We start from the raw sequence: 23,066 nt of genomic DNA on the forward strand, positions 1-23,066 counted from the left end.
ATCTGGTGTCATATTTTAGAAAAAATGTGAAAGTTATATTTTCCATGAATTCTTCTGTAACCGAAAAGTCAGATTACATTTAATCAAATAGATGTAAACCACAACAGAACCGGGGCTCCTTTTTTGGACATTGTAGGCAAAGGGTTTATATATCTTATAACAGTCATGCATAAATCCTTTTAAAGAAAAACCGAGTTATAGCAAATATACACTGTGGGTGAAGTATGAATGAATTTTAGTAAAAGGAAAATTGATGATACCTTGGGTTTTAAAGTCCCGTTACCTTATTGTTCATTTATTGTATTAAAAAAATGTACATTTTTTTGCTTTGCAAAACGAGCTGATCCCAGTTTTATGTCATTTTGCTTTTATGTACTGCAGTGGATTTGTGATAACCACAAGTAGCTGGGATATACATATTACAATAGCCAGAAGGGTAACACATCTGTATTAGGCCTGGTGTATTGGGAATCATCTATGTGAGGGATAGATGTGTAAGAGCCCTGTGTCCTAGATGGGATTTCTGTTTTATACTTGGCCTCCTAGGGCATCCATTGTGTTGGGAATAGGCTTTCTTTATTACACTTATCTCCTTGGATATCCTAAGGAATCCTGTGTGAAAAATGAGCGTTCTATTTCACACTTGGCTTTTTGTGAATCCTCTGTTATGGGGATGTGCTTTTATTATGACACTTAGGTTTTTGGAGATCGTCTGTGTTAAAGTTGGATTTCTATGTTAAACTTGGCTCCTTAGGAACCCTGTGTGTTGATAATGGGCTTTCCATAGTACACATGACTCTTTGTGAATCCTCTATGTTGTGAATAGGCTTTAAGTGACACGAGATAGGCTTCATTGTGTGGACGAGATGGATCCCTGGAATGTTAAAAATAGGCTCTCTATATAACATTTGCCTCCTTGAACATGGGCTTCATTAGACATAGGTTAGTTCCTGTACATCTGCCATGGCAAAGTTTTCTACTTCTGGAATGTAAACTGGATGAGACAGGTTTGAGAATGTCGTAGGGTTGAAATAGGTAAAGATGGGACTTAGAGTGGACAGTAATAGAAGATAATCTATATTTTTCTTTTACCAAACAAAACATCAAGGTCACATGTTTAATTTATCTTTATTTAAAATGTACATCAATAACATTATGTTTTGATACAGAGCTAGAGGGGCTTGTTATGTAGAAAGCATATTATGATATCCACATGCAATTAAAAAAGACATGCAGATGTTACACGATTACATAATAAAGATCACACAGCTGTGCACGTGCAGTTTAGTAATCTGGAAATATATTTAGAACAGTTACCATTAAAAAGTAAAGCACATTTGCTTTATTAACAATAACATAGACTATGGGTAGCATGCCCCTCATCTGTGTTTGCAGAAGGTCAGCATTTCCCTTTGACATCATTATCCAATTGGTCTGCTAATCTCAATGTGTTTATCTGTGAGCCGCTCTAGGAAAGGAGCCATCCACATCGAGATTACACTGTCTAACAACACAGCTTGCATGAGCAGCAGAGTCTCGGTTGGCATCGAACACAATTCATGCAGACCCTCTTTATTCAGGTCACTACATGGGTTACCGCAAGGACACAGATAAACGAGCTGTTCTAGATTCAAGCTGTGATGTTATTTTTATTCAGGCTGAAAATAAAAAATGCAGCTCTTGTTACATGGATGACTCACTTTTAAAAGAAACACATTTTTAATCTGAACTACCTCAACTTGAGCTATAACAAAAAATAATTTTTTTCAGCAACACATGCCAAACAGTAAACCCAACTTATTAGGATAACACTGGTATGTGTTTTAATAATTTGGAAAAAATGTAATGAAAATATAATATTATTTATATATAATAATGATTTAATTATAATAATTTTTAAATTATTATTATATAAAAATGACATTTCATACGGAGACAAAGAAAATTGATGTATAAACTGATATTTACCAATTTATGTTTATGACCCTGGTAAAAAGAAAAATAGTAGAGATGACCACCACTGTCTATAGAATTTCATTGCTTAAGAAGCAAAAAAGAAAAAAGATCCAGAATATGATGGTCACAGTTACTAACAAGTTAACATTGCTTCAAACTAAAATACAAATATACAATAAGACCCTGCTTGTGGTAAGTAGACTTTGCATCCAATGTATGAATTAAAGTACATTAGTAATGAAATGAAAATGCAATCTGCCATTGCTGACCATCTTCTAGATAAAAATGTTAGGTACCTGGTTATCATTCTGATCGCAGTACTTTGGGCAATGACCTAGAACTAATTCTATTTTAGTATGTATTTAGTAAGCTGTATACTTTAAAAATATTGAAACCAGACAGCCATACCACTAACAGTTTAAGAGATCAGCAATGGCAGCTTAAAGATTTCTCTCAGTTTGCTGAACTGAACAGCAGAGACTCCTACCATATATAGCCGCTCCGTCGCTCTCCCCCCTCCCCTCTCCATAGAGCATGAACGGTGCTGTATGTACAGCATCGTTCATGCATCTTGCAGCCCCTTGTCGTTGGAAAGGATCGCGAAAGATCCTTTCCAACGACAAAAATTGCAAGTGTGTACGCAGCTTTATTCTACCAAGGTTTTCACCCTTCCATTTTCCACTACTATGCTATCCTATCACCCTCTCCCAAAAATTGCATCCCCAGCCCTAGACACTTCCCTCTGAATGTTGATAATTTACAGAAGGGATCTGATACTGATTCTTTTTTATTTTGTAACTTGAAATTCTATCTCAGTATCCTGAAACATCAACAAGTTAGAGAGTAAAGAGAGGAGGAGGTATGAAACTTAAATCACTCAAAAGCCTTTTACATATGGAGGACATGCAGCAAAATCATGTCCTTACAGGGAGACCTTCCTACCTAGTGGCATTATAGATGTGAATGTTCATAAAAAAACAATTTAACAGTTTGTCAATGCATTCGTTTTTGCATACTGAACAACAAGTGGATACTCCCACGTCTTAAAAAATGATAAAAATATGAATAAACCACAGTGCTTAAGAAGCAAATTACAATGCTCAACATGCAAATAGAGAAGGCCACTGTAACTATTGTATGATTATTGTATTATAAATGAATAAAAGATGCATTATGTAATACAAAAAATGCCTAAAAGATTAGTAGATTACAAAATTATATATGACATTTCAAAAGTAAGAACCTGCTAATACATTCACAAAAACATCTGGTCCAACTCAATGAGTTGTCATATTAATGAATAACTAGGCCTAGTTTACAGGAAAAAAATGCTAATTATAGTTTATAATAATTACAAGTGATAATCTCCACATTACCCTTAAAGCTCACCTCCACCCTAATCTAAATTTAAAATAAAAAAAAAAATAACCTGAAGCATTAATTACTTTTGTTAAACTCTCATAACACACCAGGTCTCAGGTCATCCTCCTCATGATCTGTATCGTGGGAAGGTATGTTCCTTAGTGGCCACATTTTTTCCTGATGACATGGGCACTGTCAATTAGCTATATCATCATTACTGGTCCTAAATATTTAAGGGTGGCATCACAACAGGCAGGCACAAGAACAGCCAAAAAAAGTGGTGAGCTAAGAAAGAAACTTCTGGTCTTCAGTTGTCACTCCTGGAAAAGGCAAAACAGCCGTCATGTTACAGTAAATTCAAATGAGCAGTAAATAAAAAACAGACTGAATGTTGAGGATTTGGTGAGAAAAATTGTGGTGTTTTATGTCTATTACAGAAATAACTGTGCACTGCACACAACTATTAGCAAAGGTTTTATTTTCTGGTCCAATCGTTCACTTTCATTAACATAAATAAAGGATAAATTAAATAAAAATTTGTATTATAATAAAACATATTAATAAAAACAGATATTTTTTTATGAAGTATATTTGAAAGAAAGATAGATATGTGAAGATCTGCTTCCTCATGTAGACTCAAAAGAAAAAAAAATATTAATCAAAACAATTTTAAAAGCTATATTTAAATAACTAAAATGCATATTAATAGTTTTAAAAGTAGGAGATAGGAGACAGAAACAGCAGGGAAAAAATGAGTTACTATATAACTATTTTGAGTCAGAAAGCCAGGCAAAGTTCATCACCTTAGGATCCAAAGATATTTCCCACATAGAAGTCCTATTTTACTCCAATAGTTTCAAGAAGTTATGGCAATGTCACTCATTCATACAATTGGTGACTTTATTATGGCAAAGCTGCTTTAATTTTTCTTCCTTAGTTACTTTAACTTTCAGTGTGTTGAGTGAGCCAAGGATAAAAAGCAGCAAAGGAATTACAGTATATGTTAGGTCAAATGTAAAAAAAAATATATAAAATATATATATTATAAAATAAAAATATTCAGAACATCATCTGCTTTTTACATTAGCAGCTCGGAACCCAACAATGTAAAAAGTACAATGTAGGCAGCTTTCCTATTAGCTAGTCATTGTCAAGGGAGTACTGACCTTACAACCAACATTCACAAACAATTGGGATGCTCACCTCTCTTTAACTTGTTCGAAGGTCAGCATATGCTAGATTAACATTTTGCTTGAGCACAGGGTGAATGTATACAATTAGTATGAATCTATCCTGCCTACGCTACACATTCAGTGGAGATAAAGGGCTTTTAGAAGAGGTATTTCTGGGGAGGGGATGTATACAACAATGTAATAGACGAGGAGCACAAGGTTTGGGGGAACATTTTGATAGTGTCATAATATAAACATTAAGAAGGTTATCCGTGTTCTCTGCTTTTTTGGTTTCACTAGCACTATACATAGAGTATACGTAGAGCACATATTCTGTACCACTTGCTTGGTGCCCAGTATTTGTTTATTAAAAAAAGGGCATACAGACAGTCCTATACAGGCAAAAATCAATATATCAATATTTATTTTAAAAATAGAATTAACCATTATACTCATTAACCTAATACTGTCAGTTCTGCAAACAAACCTTGAACAAACTCCAAAGTGTGCTCTATTTAGCACAATTGATTTACCTATTCCTAAGCCTGCCAAAAGATTAGCTAAATATATTTTATGAGCTGCCTTAGTTAGTCCTTGGAAATCAACTTCTCATTTGTATCCATGATCCCTAAACTCAGTTGGGTAAACTTACATGTCCACTTAAGAATACTTTAGATGTTTTTGACCAAACCTGGAACCCCAGGTTAAATCATCTAGTAACCTGACATGCCTTTATTGTTCTTTTTTCATCCCCTTTCCTTTGTTTCTTTCCCTCCTCTCTTCTTGCCCACTTATAATGTTCTTTTTTTTTCCAAGATTTTTGCTTGAATGTTTGCCAATATTTTGTTGAGTTTTGCTATTGTGTTGAATATATAAAATTGTTAATATTTTATTTATTTGGTTTTACTGACTTCATTTCTTTACTGCCCTTGTTCAAAGGGTAGGGAGGGGTTAGTTGGTGCATAACATTTGTTATGCTCTTTACTTTTGGATATGTAACATATCCTCACTGTGTGAAGCATCACAATGCATAAAGCAGTAACATTTTACTGTTCCTAACCACATACAGCCGAATCTGCTCTATGCATATTTTATGACTGGTGTCTGCTATCATGGATGTCTGCTATACATAGCAGAATAATCTCTGTGTATATATTTTAAAACTGGACTCATACTCAGTACTTTACAGTACATTAATGGATGTGCAAATGAGGAATATATTATTAGTTGTTTACAATGCTGATTGACTATTCTTGAAGTGGATTTGCTCTTTACTATTTACTACCGATTTTATAAATTGAAAAAAAATGTTTTGTATTGTATGTTGGTTGATGGGTCATATATAACACAACAGATGTGGTGAGAAATCCAAAAACTTAAAGGTGTACTGTAGTCAGCATGAAGAGATGAAAAATCTTTCAACACAGACATCTATCCTGGTGATGAATGTAAAAGAGGATAATTCCTATTTCTTTACGGAAATAACTTCTCATTTCATGGAGACAGGAAGTAAAAGAAAATCTTTGGAATTCAGACAGCAAAATATACACCTAAAGGGTGCTTACCATTCCTCTTCTCTGTCCAAAGAGAAATTTGAAAGAACCCTCGACTGTATTTATGCACTTTTTATAATGGGTTCAGTAAATCAGTGGATCAATGTTCTCCAAATTGCTGTAAGAACAAAAACAGAACTGTGATCTGAATTCAGTTATTAAACATTTACCAATCCAGCTGCACATGCCACATATCTTAGTTCTCCTAAAAAACGTACTAAAGATTTAGCAGGGTCCCACACATCTGGGAGTGTTGAATTCTTGGTCAAAGTAGACACAATAGTAATGTAGGAGATGGCAGATGGAAACACAGTGCACAGCAGGGTCCATTTATTCAGCTTGGCACTTCAACAAAGCAATGAAGAAAAACAGGGAAGTGTCAGCAGGATAAGTTAATATACATTTTTTTACACTTTTTGTATTAGTGTCAGAAACTGAACTCCAGGCAAACAGCTCACTGCAGGGAAGAAATACACATATAACAGCTGGTTATTACGACAAAGGATTTTTATCTGTCTATCAAGGCCTGAAATTTTCACAGAACTGTCCTACAGCACAGCTAGGTCTAGCAGGGAAGGACACGTGTTCTTCATTTAAATTTATACTTACAGGTTTAAACTTTGGAATGCCCTTCTCAAGCCCACCCTTGTACAGAGGAACAGCAGACTGATTAACTCTTCTCTCTGTGCCTCCACTCATCCCTCCTATCAGCATGTTCCATGTATAAAACAATTTGAAGAATTTTGTGACTTTTATATATGTCTGCAGTTCAACTTTAAAAAATCTATTTTATTAATTTACTAGAATAAAGAGAAGAAAAGTATACAAGAAATATGCTACAACAAACTTGTGAAAATGATTTTGGAGCTAAGAGCTAAGCAGGTAGACCCTAATAAAAGAATGATGTACTGTTTCCAAACCTTCAGGTAAAACATAGCTTGACTACTCTACCTTTGGAGTAAACATAGCTTGACTACTCTAGTAAATTTCCAGATGAGAACATATTAACAAAACTTTGAAATGTAAAATGAAGGAAACAAAAAAAGAAAATGCTTAGAGAAACAAAAATGGGAGACAGGCCAGGGGAGGTGAAGGAGAAGGGGAAACATAGAGGGGGAATAGGGTTGGGGGAGAAGTGGTACGTTCTCAACCAGGGCTAAACCCATTCCTAATCGCAAAGTCAACATATGGACAAAAAAAAGGGAAAGTATTCAACCCAAAAGATCTAAGAAACAAGGTAATTCTTTAAGCATAGTCCAGGGTGTCCAGCTAATAGAATATTGCTCTCTATGATCCTCCTCATCCACAGCTAGTTACTCCATATATTTTATATGGTTAAGTTCTTGATCATCAAGTGATCTACGTTATCCAAATCAAAAAACGAAAATTTTGGCTATGCATTTAATGTACATTTAGTGTACATGTAAGGAAAAAACATTTGAAGTAAAATGGCCCCTACTTTATATTGTATTCATTTAAAATTAAATTGTAAAATTTTTAAGTTAATAATTATTAAAAAATGTGAGCAGTGATGTTCTTTATTGCAGAAGGAACAAGTGTGTTACCTTCTGCAAAATAAAAAAAAACTATTTGCCTGATCAATTTTTTTTATTTACATTCACCTCTTTGTGTCTCTTCTGTAATAATGAACCTTCATAGTGACAATTTTTTTCTCAGAATATTTTAGTACTACACCACCAGGGGATTGCATACCACTTGTCAGGGTCTACCCTTTTCATACACTTTCCTTTGCCCCATTACTATAACAGCCTCAGTAACCAATATTATGGCACATGAAGCTGGAGGGGACAGGCAGTGGTCAGAATTGGTCAGTGGTAGTTGGTCAGAATTTTTTTCTTAATTAATGTCACAACATTTTAGATCCTGGATTACTTTACATGTGAGCAGAGATGGCATGCAGTACCTAGAGGTGCCCATTAATCACAGTAATTGGTTTTTTATTAACAATTCTCTTTCACTTGTTTGCTTCAAATTTAGCAAAGGAACTTATGTTATTTTTAAAAATGTACTTGTAGAACGTTATGACAAGGATTCTCTTTAATTAGACTCCCCTCACCATTGGCTTATTTTGCAATGAAGCATTTACGAAAAATAATTAACAGAGGGAAGCTGGAGGAGTGGACATAGTCAGTGGTTCCAAATATCTGTAGATACTTATTTGAGTAAATATTTTAAAAAGCATGTTTTTACATGTTCCCATCTGCACTTCATACATTAGTGAAGCCATGTAAAATGTATTAATATACTGTAATAGATCTCCTGACTGTGCCTACAATGCTTCCTGTAAAATCATCAAAAACACATTCTAATTTCACAACCATGATTAAAATGTCACAAAACTCTAATGTGGGATATTTCTTGTAAACTAAAACTTAAAGAGACTTTCAACTTTAACAAGCTAAACAATTTCAGGTGCATCAACACAAAAGCCATGTAAAACTGTACAGTTGCCTACCATGCTAAAGAACAGGACCCTTGCTCTCTTTGTGGAAGCAGTCATCTCGCTGCAGAGGTTCCCTTGAAAGAGCTCTTCACCAATCAAAGCTTGTGTTTTCTGCTGATTATAGTGCTCTAGCTCTGACTTATCAGGATCATTGGATCTTTCAGAGAGGCCAGGGCTTCGACACAGAAACCAGGGTCATCTATGTAGCATGCTGGCAGCGGATAGACTTTTTACTCTGTAAAGGCTTTTTCTGTTGTGATGCATCCTGAATGTAAAGTTTTTAGATGATTTAAACTAAACGTTTACCTGGCTTTAGGTCACACTGTTGCATTCAGTGCGCCCTTTTCCAAAACCAGACTTACCTATGGAAAAAGTAAATATAACACAGATAAAACCTTCACATTTTTTTGGCACCTCACCCAGATATTTATGTAATTTTGTTTATATGGGTACATTTGTGTTCATCAAGTTCTGTACCACAAGTTCAGATAAAAAAAAGTGATTTTGAAGGCGTTTTTCACATATTTATAGCAAGAAAATCATAATATTTACAACATAATTAAAATCAACATTTGTTGCTTGACAAACTGAACTGGCAATAGAACATCATCCATTTGCAAATTGTTATAATTTTTTTTGTCCCCCAAATAATCTTTCTATGTTTTGCAGATGGGCAAAGCTGCTTCATCAGGAGGAGAATGTGCAGAAACATGCCATGTTACATATACACAAGCAATGCCAAACCTGACCATGCACTAAACCCTTGGTACTTTATTTGTAATCAACCAAACATGGAAGGAAACTGGGAGAATCCATATGACCAAAAAACAAAAACATAGCTTTAGTGGAGAACTTGTTCATCAAATTCTTTCTATTATACATGCAGTGTTTCCATCACTATAATCAATGATTTTGCACTGCAAAAACCTTACTACTGGCTCCACTTCTGCCAAAACCAACACCCAAAGGTTCTGTGTACCTTAAAGTACAATAAATTCAAATATCAAGGCCACAATCTATTGCAAAGTGAACCTATTTCCACTAAACTATAAAGCACCCCAAAAATAATGACACTCAATTATCAGTCAAAACTTAAAAAAACAAGATACTAATCAGATGTTTTAGCTCTAATAGATGCAATACTTCCTGCCAAGTATTACTGACAGCCAACGATAACCATAATCAGTTTAATCTGACCTTTAGTAAGCCAGATCTTGAAAAATATCAGACAAACTGATGGAAACAGAAACAAGGGTGTCAGCACTGGAAGGCTTTCTCTCTGCTCATGATTGAGCCATTTAGCTGCTGTAGCAAAAGGCTGAATCCCTTGAGGCCAAAGCTAAAGATGCAGAAAACTGCAGCTGCCAAAATCAGAATCCTAGATCTCCCAAAAGGAGCTGAAAATAGTTATGTTTCCTTCCCAAAAAAGTACATCAATATTATTCATGCTGTGGTCAAGAAAGAGTTCAGAATACTAACTTTCTTCCCACTCTGGGGTGCTTTTCTTTGCTCTTTTATGATATCTATGGTATTGTTCAGGGTTTGATTTGTAATAGTAATGATGACACATTGGTCATTTTATTCAGGTCTTCACAGATCTATTTTCAATGTGAATATTTGTAAATTAAAGAAAAAATGATGCACCTTCTGGATGCTTATACACTCATGAACATAAACTGTTAATTATGTGGCCTGTAAATTAGTCTTAATATATTCAGAATAGAATAAAGACAAGTCAGTATTTTTTAATATACAGTTCATGGTAATTATATTTGACGTGTGTTCTCCTTAATGTCTACTGTTTGTTTGCTTAGCTGCCACATATAAAATACATTATGTGTGGAGATTAAAGTCCAGAAGTTTCAGCCTCCATTTACTGTCCTGCCAATCACTGTGCATTTTACCACGTGTATTTCCCTGTACCCTGTGTCCTTCCATACAATACCAATATGTTGTGTTCTTTTCCAAAAGCTAACAAATGTAACTGTCCTTGCTACTCTAATCTAGCCGTCTCTTTGAAAAATATGGTTAACTATGCAGCTAAAGTTCATTAATAAAGCATTAGTTACCTACAGTACTGGGACATCCATATGCCTAAAAAGAGCTAGAAACTACTATTAAGGACTTTGCAAGTCCAGAGTGTATTTAAAGATGATCAAATAGTCCTTAAATCTTATAACAGGTATGTTTAGGAGCTTCATACATCTTCAATTAATGTTTAGAATATTTAAATTGCTTCACACCTAGATAATTCTACTGTGAATATCTAGTCCCTGGCCTGCCTTTACCACTTTCCATCCCTACTACTAGCCACTAAATGTGATGAAAACGGGCCCAAATGGAAGTGCAGGTAAAGTAGTAAGAGTGGCCAGATCTTGGCTTTCTGATCTCTAATAGGAATTGGCATAATTGCCCTTGGCATATGGAATCTTAAAATTAACTGAGGATACATGCACACTGTTATGTGCATAACTAATTATACAGTACACTAATACTTACCTAGTTTTCAAATGTGTTTCCTTAGATATCCATATCACTTTTCATCCATATCCATATCAAGTGATATAAACATGGCAGAGTTGTAGAAAAGTCTCCAAACCCCCACATTATAATGTCTAACATGTAACTATCATTTAAAGTAAAAAAAAAATAACCCTTAGAGGGAAAACAGTTGATCTCTTTGTGATCCCTGTCCTGTTGGTCCTGCACCATCCTGTCCTCCTTCTTTGTCCCGGCACGGGCTGGACACTGTGTGCCGCCATCTTTTTCTTTAGGTATCATCTTGGGTAAGCATCCTAGGAGGCTAAAGGATGCTTTTCCTGTGCATGCCCAACATCAGGCATGCACAGGAGGAGCTTTCATCTACTATAAAAAAAAATGAGGTTACGATCTCACAAACGCAGTCAGATCTGCATTTTCTTTTTTACATTTTCCAGAAATGCTCACCCAATCTGGCACCTGTGCAGTGCGAGATCAGGTGACATAAGTATTCCAGGAGGCTGCAGGCTGCTCCATGCAGTGTTTTTAAAAACAGAAGAGTCTCTTCAACAACTATTTTTTAAAACGGGTTTAAAAAAAACACATTTTTACCTAAAAAAAAGGATTATCCTTCCTTTTATATAAAGTAAAAAAAACACATTTTTACCTAAAAAAAGGATTATCCTTCCTTTTATATAAAGTAAAAAAAAGATAGATAGATAGATAGATAGATAGATAGATAGATAGATAGAAAGAAAGAAAGATAGATAGATAGATAGATAGATAGATAGATAGATAGATAGATAGATAGATGATAGATAGATAGATTTTAATATTATAGATAGATATTTAAATAAATGAAAGTACAATTATGAAATAACTAAATACAAACCAGGAATTATTTTGTTTTCTACAGCCTGAGAAGTGGCCCTGTATTAGGGTGGTATCTTTGTTCTATGTTACCTAATTTCAAAACATAGGGCGTTCTAAATCTATTTATCAATCATTCTCAATCAACATGTTGATTAGTTTCTTTCGATAAAAGATATTGTGAAGTACATCAAATGTGAGAAATGCTTTGTCTGCTCTCTGGGTGCAGTATTGGAAAAGAAGCGACAGACAAATTATAACGTTCAGCGTAATTTTTACATTATTTAAAAAAAGGTTTGGTAAGAATATTATATACTGTAGTCTTCACAAAAGAGCTAAAGCAAATCAGTTATGTAATAAAACAAATGAATGCATTTTAAATACTATTATTATACAATAAATACATAAAATAAATAAAGTAAAGAGGGTTAAAAGTTAGGGAGAATAAATGATAGACTATAATACTCATCATGCTGATTCTCTGCATGAGAAGCATCATACTAAAGCTACCAGCACCATACTCCCGGTGTTAACAATATAAACAAATATACTATTATTCAAATATTATGTTTATATAGGCCGTATTCCTCCTTTGCTTTTCTGTTGGTCAATAAGGTCATTTATCATGCTCAGCCACCAGTAATATGGCTGACTAGGTGAAGGAACTTGGATGCCATGAAGAGGTCAGTGGAGGACATAAACATTTGCATATCAGAATAAAATGGATTGTGGGGCTATTGGAAGATAACTTAAACTATGTTCAGGAACCACAATTTAATTCATATTCTCAGAATGGTCATTTTATTTGTAAATATTTACATTCTTTCTTTTTTTTGCATATTGTTTTTACTAAACACCTATGATTTGATAATTTCTGTTGAAATCATAGCAGTTTCAGGAGAGATGTATGCTGAAAGTCTGACAGATTGATATAGGAAAAAATGGATGATAAGAAGTAATTTTATAATAAAAAATTAACTTAAGGCTCAAGTATTAACTTAATTGACTCAAGGCTTAAGTTCAGATGGGCAGTGAGGTTGCAGTGCAGTATGATACATATAGCGTCTCAACTGTGGCCGCCCATACGGAATAAACGGGGGTGGTAGAGCTTGAATAATGTTAGCTGTCAAATTCTGCTATGCTGGCTCATTAGGAACCAGTATTGTTGCTGGGGCTGCCAAGTAGCTGGCAATAAGCCAAATCCTTCCTTAGAAAGTTTTTTATTTCCACAAATAATGTTTGATTCACTTGCAATGGGCTTTTGAACATTTTAGCATATTTGACTTTTCCAGGAAGAGTAATTTCCATAGCATAGACCCCTTTCCCACCAAACCCTACACGCACATAATAGCCTTCTTCTCTTCTAGGAGTACCTACCTTACCTTTTATGTAGCTGCTGTGGCAGTAGCTAAGGAATACCTAAATGACAACTCTGAGTCTTCTAGGGCTGCTGATTTCACATCCAAGATGGAAGCACCCAGCAGCAGTTCTGAGGCTTTACAAATAAATACCAATAGAAACAACAATTCTTCTATTTGATTATATGTGCATTCGAATTTATTTGTCTGACAACAGGGCCCCTTTAAGAACTGAATATTACCTTAATTTCCAAAGAAAAGAAAAATAAAACGAATTTGTATGATCCACAGTCAGCTGCAGAATATTCTTCATACTTGTAGAGAACAGCGCGTCACTAATCTTTATTCTATTTATACCTCATTTCTTGCTGTCTTCCTTTTTTTTTTATCTTTCTCTCAGAGCGCTTCCTGTCACTGGAATGAGGCCAGACTATGAATGGTGATCTAAACCCTTTTGAAGTGTGTTAGATTAATGGGGATTAGTAATCAGAATATGTAAATGTAGTCGGCACAGTTAGGAGGCAGTTTGGATATTGTTTGATGATTCTAAAATTTATTTCCAAGCTCTTCTCATTTGTCTCCTGAAATAACCACTAATACAGCTTGATGTAGTGACTAACAGATTCTGCAAACAAAGATGAATTAGGCACTTTGTCTTTTTTTAGAATAAACATCTCACTGTAAAATATTGTCAGTGGAATAAATAACTGGCTATTTTGCATTATGTAAAGTTCATGGCATAAATAAAGACAAAATGTGACAGCAGTATGAAAGACATTTGTACAATTTTTAAGTGTAACGTGCTTATTTAATAAGGCTGGGCAAAGTGCAACAGCTATGTGCAAAGTACAGAATCCAATAGCAAACGGACTTCACCTATTAACTATAAAAACTGAATTGTGTCTTCCTGCTGTAGATGACTGCAATTAGCAGCCTTTGTACTTTCCTAGCTTGAATATACAACATATTGCCTAGCTGTAAAAAATCTTGACTAGGGTAGCTCGGACCTTTGCCCCAAACCTCCCCCCCACACATAAACTTCTCCCACTTGCCAGCCCCTCCCTTTCTTACACTCTTCCCAATAACACACTGCAACCTGTTGCATTTAAAAAGGCTGGCAAGCAGCCGTTTATTTAACAATAAATTAACCAACTTAACAATTTCCATAAATTTAACTCTGCATATATATCTGTAACATACACTTAAAATAAACAACAAATAAATACCAAAATAAATTAACAAATAAATAAAATCCATGTAAACTATAAATTAACCCCTTTATTACCATAAAAACCCAATTCCTAACAGAATCAACCATTTTAACCCAAACAACTAGGTTGCAGGTCCGGAAGGTAAAGTCGGCAAGACCATTACATCTCCAATCGTGACCAATACCGTCATGCCACCCTGGCCCCTAGCAGCACAGCACCACCTCAGGGGCCTCCACCGTTCACCACTTAAAGGGGGACCCCACCAATTTGGGTGCCCACCACCATAATTAACCCAGGACTCTTACCTTCCACCAAACCTCAACCGCCACGGCGCACAAGTGGGATCCCTCACGCCTGCACGCCCCTCCACACTGGAATTGCTCTCTGCAATCATCCTGTAATCCAAGACACCACAAATCCATTCCAATGGCGTACAAATGAACCCCATCCCTCCTGAGATACCGCCAGGTATCCTCCTCCAGCTCTCGGTGACGCACCACTATACCGCCATTCCTAGCCACAAACGCCTCCACTTCCTTATTAACCTTAACCCTAGCTTTCTTTATTTTCTCCACTGATCTGGCTCCCCTCCAACTAGTCCTAGCAACAATGTCGGACCATACCCTCACCATCCCAGGAAACTCCAACCTTAACCTCAGAAAGTCCAACTTCACGTCCTGGACCAATCCTTTCATCGCCCTGCGCCCCAGATCGTTGCATCCCGCATGCATGACGATTACATTCAGAGGCCTATCCAGCGCTGCGCACCTCCCCAGTTCCGGCACCATCCGACTCCACATCATGCCTCTAATGCCAATCCAGCAAACAATTGCCTCAGCCTGGGAGAAACCCAACTGTTGACCCTCCGGCCTGACTTCTGCCCTTTTTGCACCCCACCAGACGTAAGAGTGCCAGATAATCCAAACCAAGCAGCGCTGATCACCTAAGATGACAAACAAAATTAACAACTGCCCCCCCCCATTATTCTTTGTCTACCACCACTTTAACCCCTTACAAGCCACCCTACCTCACAATAATTGAGGTCTAATATACAATTGGAACCTTCTAGATTCCCACCGCCCTATACGTCTAATAGCTTCCTCACCCAGTCCCCATCTGGCGGCCTCTGTAGCTGCCCCAATCCGAAATAAATGTGAAGAAAAATTTTCCACATCAACTCGTAACAACCCCAAACACCGTTTAAAAATCGCAATAAAGTGAAAACGGGACAGAAAGGCCCCATCTTCATGTATCAACAGGGGACCCCCGACTGGCGGCCTAACCCGAAGCAACTCCTTCACAGCCTCCACCAGGCAAATCCTCGATCTACCCCCCAGTCTAAACACCCACATTAGGGGACCCCCGACCGATCTGATCCATTTTGGACCGCCTAATCTGCAAACTGACCTCATTACCTAAACATACCCAATCTTCCCACTAACCAATTCCCCAATTTGCATTGCGCCAAAAAACGCTATACTAAATGCCGCTGTAAACAAAACTTGCTCATAGCCACTTGCACAAACCTCGCCCAACTGCCCTACCACCCGCTGCAACAACTCAAATGACACCGGCCTCCTCCTATCGGGCACCCTCTTTCCTTTCCTGTACCCCTTCAGCGCCTGCCGCACCACAAACTCTTTAGTAGGATCCCACCTCCCCTGCCACTTGAACCAAAAGGCAATACCGGCCAATAACCTGTTAACTGCTGCCACCAACACCACCCTAGTAAATTCTCTAACCCACCAGTAAAACAGCACATGTACTGCGTCACCTGTGCCCCCCAACTGAGTACTGAATAATCCTTTCCACTCCCTCCACACTGTCGAATACGCTTCCCAAATTCGATCACTCACCGACCGCCGATCACCGATCACTCATCAATCCTCTGATAATCCCAGCGCAATTCTTCCACAGCCTCTCCGGACAAGGGTAACCGCATTGCTCCGCCTCTGGTGCCAACACGCGAAACCTGTCCCACTGCAAACGAGACAAAGCATCAGCGATGACATTGCACACCCCCGGAATGTGCCGCGCAAAAACAAAAATGTTGTGCTGCATACATCTCAGAACCAAATGCCTCATCAATCTCACCGCTGGCATCGAAGACACTGAAAACTTGTTAACTGCCTGCACCACCCCCAAGTTGTCACAATAAAACCTAACCTTTTAATTAGCCAACTCCGCCCCCCACAATTCCACTGCCAAAACGATCGGAAACCACCAAATCTCTAACCAGGCCTCCTTCCACCCATTCCTTAGGCCACACCCCTGCGCACCATTTACCTCTAAATACACCCTAAAACCAGCCGCCCGCTGCATCAGTGTACAGCTTCAGATCTACAGCATCCACCGGCCCATCCAACCACAACGCTTTTCCATTAAAGGAAAACCCAAAAACCAGTCCAAGATCGCCAAATCTCCTTGCACCTCCTTTGACAGATGCACAAAATGCGATGGCGCCTTAAACCCCAACTGTAGCCACCGCCAAGCGCCGACAAAAAACCCTTCCCATCCTTATAACCCTGCATGTGAAATTGAGCTTTCCTAACAAAGATTGCACCTCCTGCAAGAGCATCTTACGCCTCCCCCCTGCCATCTACACTTCTGTACTTAACGCTACCAATTTGTCTTGAGGCAGCCGACTTTCCATGGCTACTGTGTCCAGCTCGATTCCCAGAAAAGTTAACACTGTCACAGGTCCTTCCGTTTTGTCCGCTGCCAACGGCACCCCAAACCTCTCTGCCACGTGTTGCAAAGTTGCCAACAACACCCAACAAACCGAACTACCTATCAACAAAAAGTCATCCAAATAGTGAATGACTGATTCCACCTCTGCCACGGTCCACACCACTCATTCCAAAAAGGTGCTAAACTTCTCAAATAAAGCACAAGAGATTGAGCTCCCCATGGGCAGCCACCGGTCCACAAAATACTCACCTTACCACTTGCAGCCCAACAACCACACATACTTTGGATGAACTGGCAGCATCTGAAAGGCAGCCTCAATGTTTGCCAGCCGCCTTTGCTAGCAGTGCCCCCTTTCCATACCTTCTTACCCCAGAATCGCCATGTTGAAGGAAATATAAGCCACAGCACATACCTCCGGGTCAATACCATCGTTCACCGACTCCCCAGGAGGGAAGGACAAATGATGTATCAACCCAAACTTACCTGCCTCTTTCTTAGGAACGAGCCCTAACGGTGACACAACCTAACCGGCCATTGGCGGCGACTGAAACGGCCCACTTATTGCGCCCCAGACTTACCTCTTTTGCTAGTTTTTCCGCTACCACCTCTGAGTGCCTAAGAGCAGATTTCAGATTCTTAGACTCCTTCGGCGCTCCCCCCCATCGAACTGGGCGTCCAAACCCCTCTGTAAACCCTTTCTCCAACACCCTCGCAGTCTCCCTATCCGGGTACTTACCTAAAAAGGGGCGCATTCTTGCGACCTTCACTGATGTCACCCCCTTTTCCACCACCATCTCCCCCTCTGCCTGCGCCCGCCTTAAAACATTGCGAGAGTCCATGGTTGCCTCCTTACCCAGAACACTCGAGGCAGAATCTACAACCTCCCCCAAACTTACTCCTTCATTGAAAAGCCAACACAGTCCCTTCTTTCTTCTGGCCGGCAACCCAGTTGCCTGCTGACCGCCCCCCCCCCCCTGGAAAAGCTGCGACCCCCCCAGGCCTAGGGCCAGACATTATTCTCATCCGGAGACCAATATCTTTATGTTCCCACCTAAAAGACTACCTAACCGCTTTCCTTTCCCTAACCGCATCCATCCCTGTGACACCCCCATCTCCCCCTCTCTCTGTACTGCCCTTTGCCCCCAACTGCCCCGGCCTCGTACCCATTCCCCCTTCCTGCTCCCCCACACCCCCACTCCCCCCCCTTCTGCCCCCCTTTCAAGGCCCCGCACTACTTCCTTCAGACCCTCCAGCACCTCATGTACCCCCTCTAAGCAACCCCCTTGACCCGACCGCCTGTCACCCCCCACTCCCTCCTGTCAATCACTCACCCCCACAAACCACCTGCCCAACCTCCTTACACCCTTCCTCCCCCCTCCTGCAGCCCCCCAACTGACATCTTGCAATTCTGCACCAAACATCATTCCCCCCTTTCCACCCCACCCCAAACCTCCTGCTTACCCCTATTGGCTGTGTGTAGGGGTGACAAACACAAACAGGTTGGGAAACACTGATCTAGTCTGGCCGTAGAATTAGACATCTCCAAGCACTGAGCATATGTTACCACTGACCACTGATGCAGGTGCTGTCATGCTTGTGGAGACATGGCCACTAGGGGGCACTATGGCTTGCACAGAAGTGGTGTGAGCCCTGAGAAGGGCCCAGGCGCACAGTCTAAGCCAGAGGTACGCAAACTCCGGCCTTTAGCCTGGATATGGCCTAGCCAGTATTCCAGTCCAGCCTAACACCCCCCTTGTTATTTATTGTTAGATCCGGCCTAATTGAATTGTCGCATTATGTTCTCTAGAGCCTCTAGTGGTAAGGATGTGGAGCTGCTGGTTATTGCCAGGTTGCGGTCTTCGGGCACATCAGGGTGGGCGGGATGATCGCCAATCAGAAGAAATGTCAAGGAAGGCCAGGGTCGAGGCAGGCAGCAAGCAAGAGGGGTCAGGTCACAAGCCAGGGCTCAAATACCAGGGATCCAGGAAACACACACCAGTGACACAGGGGCCAGTGTGGACACAGGGAACACAGGAGACACAGGAAGTAGAAGGAGGCACAGGTTACAGGGGGATAACCACAGACAGAGAGGAACACTGCAACAGTACAGGAAAAAAGGCTGGGAAATGACACACTGGGCAACAAGGGGTTAACACGGGAGCTGGACAGGGAAAGCACTGCATTACCAGCAGGTGTGGAGGAAATGGTCAGCAGAGCTAGGAAGCTTGGCACCAGTGGAGACATGTTGCACGAACGCTGAGTGCTGTTTCTGAACTAGCTAAATACCCAGGGATAACAAAGAGGCTATTTCCTGATTGGCCAGTGGGATGGACAAAACTGATAAAACTTGGAAAAGCAGGGACGTCCAGGGTCAGAACTGCCTGCATGCGCTTTAGTGTGGAAGAGGTGAGTGTGACAGGTGCATTATTCACTCCTAATTACACAGGGGTATTTTTAAATTAAAACAGAACTATAGTTCTGCATAATTTGCGAACAGACAGATAAGTATATTTTATTGCAGAAGGGACAGGCAATTGCCCTTCTGCAATAAAATGTTCTTACCTGTCTGTTAGCAATCTTTTTTCAAGATGCCAGGATATGCTAAGTCTCCTGACATCACACAAGGATGCACTAATCCGGCTTAGCCAATCAAGATGGCCAAACATCCGCCACCCTAGATGAAGGTAAGTGTGTACATGATGGTGCAAGGACATGTGAGTGTATTTAAAAACAATGCTTGTCCCTTCTGCAATAAAGGACCTAAATGCTTGTAATTTTTTATTTTGAAAGTCTAGTTCAGCTTTACCTGACAACTGTATTTTTTACTTGTAAACATGCTTTTTACTTACAGCTGACAGCGAGTTGTGTTTTGCTACCTCTGATACCAGATAATGGTTTGCCTTAACTGACCATTGATGCATGCACGTTTGAAGCAAAACTAAATCCTGCTATACTCACCTGTTCCTGTTCCCTTGCAGGGTGCTGCCATCTTCTGTCTTCTTCACTTCCTCCTTGCAATCTTTGGCCATCTTGATTGGCAGACCTGTGGGAGTTCGTTCTGTCCCTTTTCTCCATTTTTTTTTTTTTATCACCACTACTGTGTTTTAGTTATTTATTACTCCTACTGATTAGCAACATGGTAACCCACTGACCTCCTATTTATTATTCATACTAACTACTAAAGCTGAGGCAAATAATATTTGTACTGACCACCCAGTGAAGGATGCAGCCAACACAAGAACCTTCACTGATCTCCAAATGCAGGACCTACTGACCAAAGCCCTGCTTGAAAAACTTTAGGGGTTTCTTGGTCTAGAGTCTTGACTATGCAAAATTCTCTTTTATCTATATTTGAGTATTATAATTTTTATTTATTTTTTTAGTGTCTGATTTATTAACCTCCTGAGCGTTACACTGAGGTCTAGATTTCTGTACCAAAAGTGATCCACTGTTTTTCATGAAAATTTTTTTTAAATTGTAGACCTGTAACTTACAGAAATATGTCCGAACAAGGGTTCTAGTAGATAATATGAATATAAAAAATGTTTGAAACACGGTTAAAGCTCTCTAAGACTGGAGAGGATAGACTATCATGGGAGAACCTGGGTGATCCACCAAACCAAAAACGGATTTCTTAAAATCATTTGTTTATATGCTTTGCTTTTGCAGTCTCCTGAAGTATACATGCAGCTCTTGAGCCTCTGTGTGGTGGCTCCCTTCTCTATTTACCGCTGCCGGCGGTAACACTTCCACTGCCAGGGCAAACAGGGAACATTCCCACTCCTCCCTATGCATTGCGGAGGAGAGGGATTTCCTTTAAGGGGCATTACCTCTCCTCCATATGCATTGCAGAACAGAGGGATTTCCCTTCAGGGGGCGTTCCTGGTGGGAGCAGAGCCATTAGGGCAGGACTCGAGAGACAGTCCAGCATAGTATACTCCTGCCTACCCCTGAAATGGCCTAGTGGCCAAAAAAAGTTTGCTGACCTCTGTTCCATAATATGCTTTAAAATGACTGCAACCAGTATTTCAACAATCCCATCATGCATCACACATTCATAAAACAGCAATCGCACAACAAAACAAAGGCACTTTGTGTCTAGTGTTAAAAAACATAAAAAAATAAAAAAAGGCTTTTAGAAATATGAAATTAAAGGAATATTTTAGAATTTTGTAGAGCTAGAATGTCCCAATAGTGAGATTTCTGGAGGTGAGAAGATATCTTTCTATTTTTCTGACAGAAGTAGTGCATTTTCTGACATAAATGCAAGGGTGCCAATATTTTTGGCCATTACTGTATATACGAATATATACAAATGTATACGAATATACAGTATATATATACATATATATATATATATTGTACTTGAATATTCCCCCCAAAACACAATAAGATACACACTTTTGTCTCTGTAAAGCTCCGTTTGTGAGATAGTCCCTTTCCTCCAATATATTTCCACTTCTAGCCTGTAAAATGGCATCAGGTCTAAAGGCAGGAAGTGGGAATATTTGAGGAATGAGACTTTGTTGAAATGAGACTTTAGACAAAGTAAACTTCTAAAGCTAAGCTTGTTTCATAAGAGAGTTTTTGTAAAGCCCAGGTATATCTCAGATGCATGTAGACAGGAAGTGGGAATCTATAAAAGTAAGTAACACAGTAAGTGTGTATCTATTTGTGCTTCATAGGAGAACATAATACTTTAAAAAAAAAAAAAAATCTAGAGTTCAGGTACACTTTAAATAATCGTATATATATACCTATTTACATATATAGTACATGATGTACTCCTAGTTATGTATGTGGTTGGTTCTTATATTGTATAGCAAAGGACACATCATACTCCTTAAACGTCCTAACAAACTCCTGTTTTAATTGTCAAGAAATCTGACTATATATTTGAAAAAAAAAACCTCAGTGCACCATGGAATCTGCCATTAATACTCGCTCTTAGTTACTAAGAGATGATCCCATTAACAGACTCACTAATAGGATCATCTCATTAGCAGAGACTTTCACTGAAGGATTATCTGTGAATCTCGATAATCTTAGCTATAGATCTCTGTTTCTGGAAATGTATGTTGGAACATAGAATAGAACATCCATAGACACATTATGCAATGTATTCTAGGCTATAGTGATAAACCAGGTATTTCACTGGTCTTCACCAAACTGAAATCTGATCTCTGCACAGGTTCAGCCATGGTTTCTATTTGCATTATATTTTATGGAATCTTATTGGCAAATAGATAATTGATGTTAGAAAGAACAAGAAGGGATAGGAAATATCTACAACTGGACAGCAGTACAGTTAGGAGCTGCCTTTTGTTAAAATGTGTCAGATGGATGATGGGTGTCTTATGAGGACATACAGACAGAGGTTCTGGTTTGATGACAAAGCAGAACCAACAAACACTCATTTTGTTTTAGGATGTTCTTAGGATTCCATTGCTTTAAGATGCAAACCATATGACCGGACAGGCATTGCCTAATGTGACTTCCTTCCTGCTGTAATTTTAAATGAGTAGTGCAAAAAGTTTTTTCTTTTTTCAGCAACTTCTTGAGCCCAGGATTTGATACAGTTAAGTTATCTGACCAGAGTGCTAGTGTGACCTGTGTGATCTTTATTAGAATTAGTGAAGCTTTTATCTAGTTGCAGATCTGAATGTATATGCTTTTTACTTTTTTGCTTGAATAAGTAGCATCATCTCTAAAAAACATTTAACACATGTTGATATTAAGAGGACAACAGAGTTGATTTACAAAAGCTGTTTACTTATTTACCTCAATTTATTAAATAAGGTTTTGAAATATAGTTTCCTAAAAGACTGCTAAAGCAGCATTGTCAGCAAATAAATATGATAAATGAAAGAATAGTTGATAGAATGAGGAAGACAAACTTTCTTTTGATTTTTTTTTTGTATTGCTTAAACCTCTTCTTCTACATGTAAAAT

The 23,066-nt window shown here is 38.8% G+C and overlaps 1 long non-coding RNA gene across 1 annotated transcript; it reads right to left on the reverse strand.

The window, feature by feature from the left end:
* Positions 1-1,112: 1,112 nt before the first annotated feature.
* LOC140333680 (uncharacterized) lies at positions 1,113-3,563 on the reverse strand. The gene is made up of 2 exons (XR_011921415.1): positions 3,426-3,563; positions 1,113-1,658 (listed from the first exon to the last, which is right to left on the reverse strand). It is a non-coding gene; the product is annotated as an uncharacterized lncRNA (long non-coding RNA).
* Between the last annotated feature and the right edge of the window lie 19,503 nt (positions 3,564-23,066).

The sequence above is a fragment of the Pyxicephalus adspersus genome, chromosome 6 (genome assembly GCF_032062135.1).
Source record: "Pyxicephalus adspersus chromosome 6, UCB_Pads_2.0, whole genome shotgun sequence".
NCBI lineage: Eukaryota > Metazoa > Chordata > Amphibia > Anura > Pyxicephalidae > Pyxicephalus > Pyxicephalus adspersus.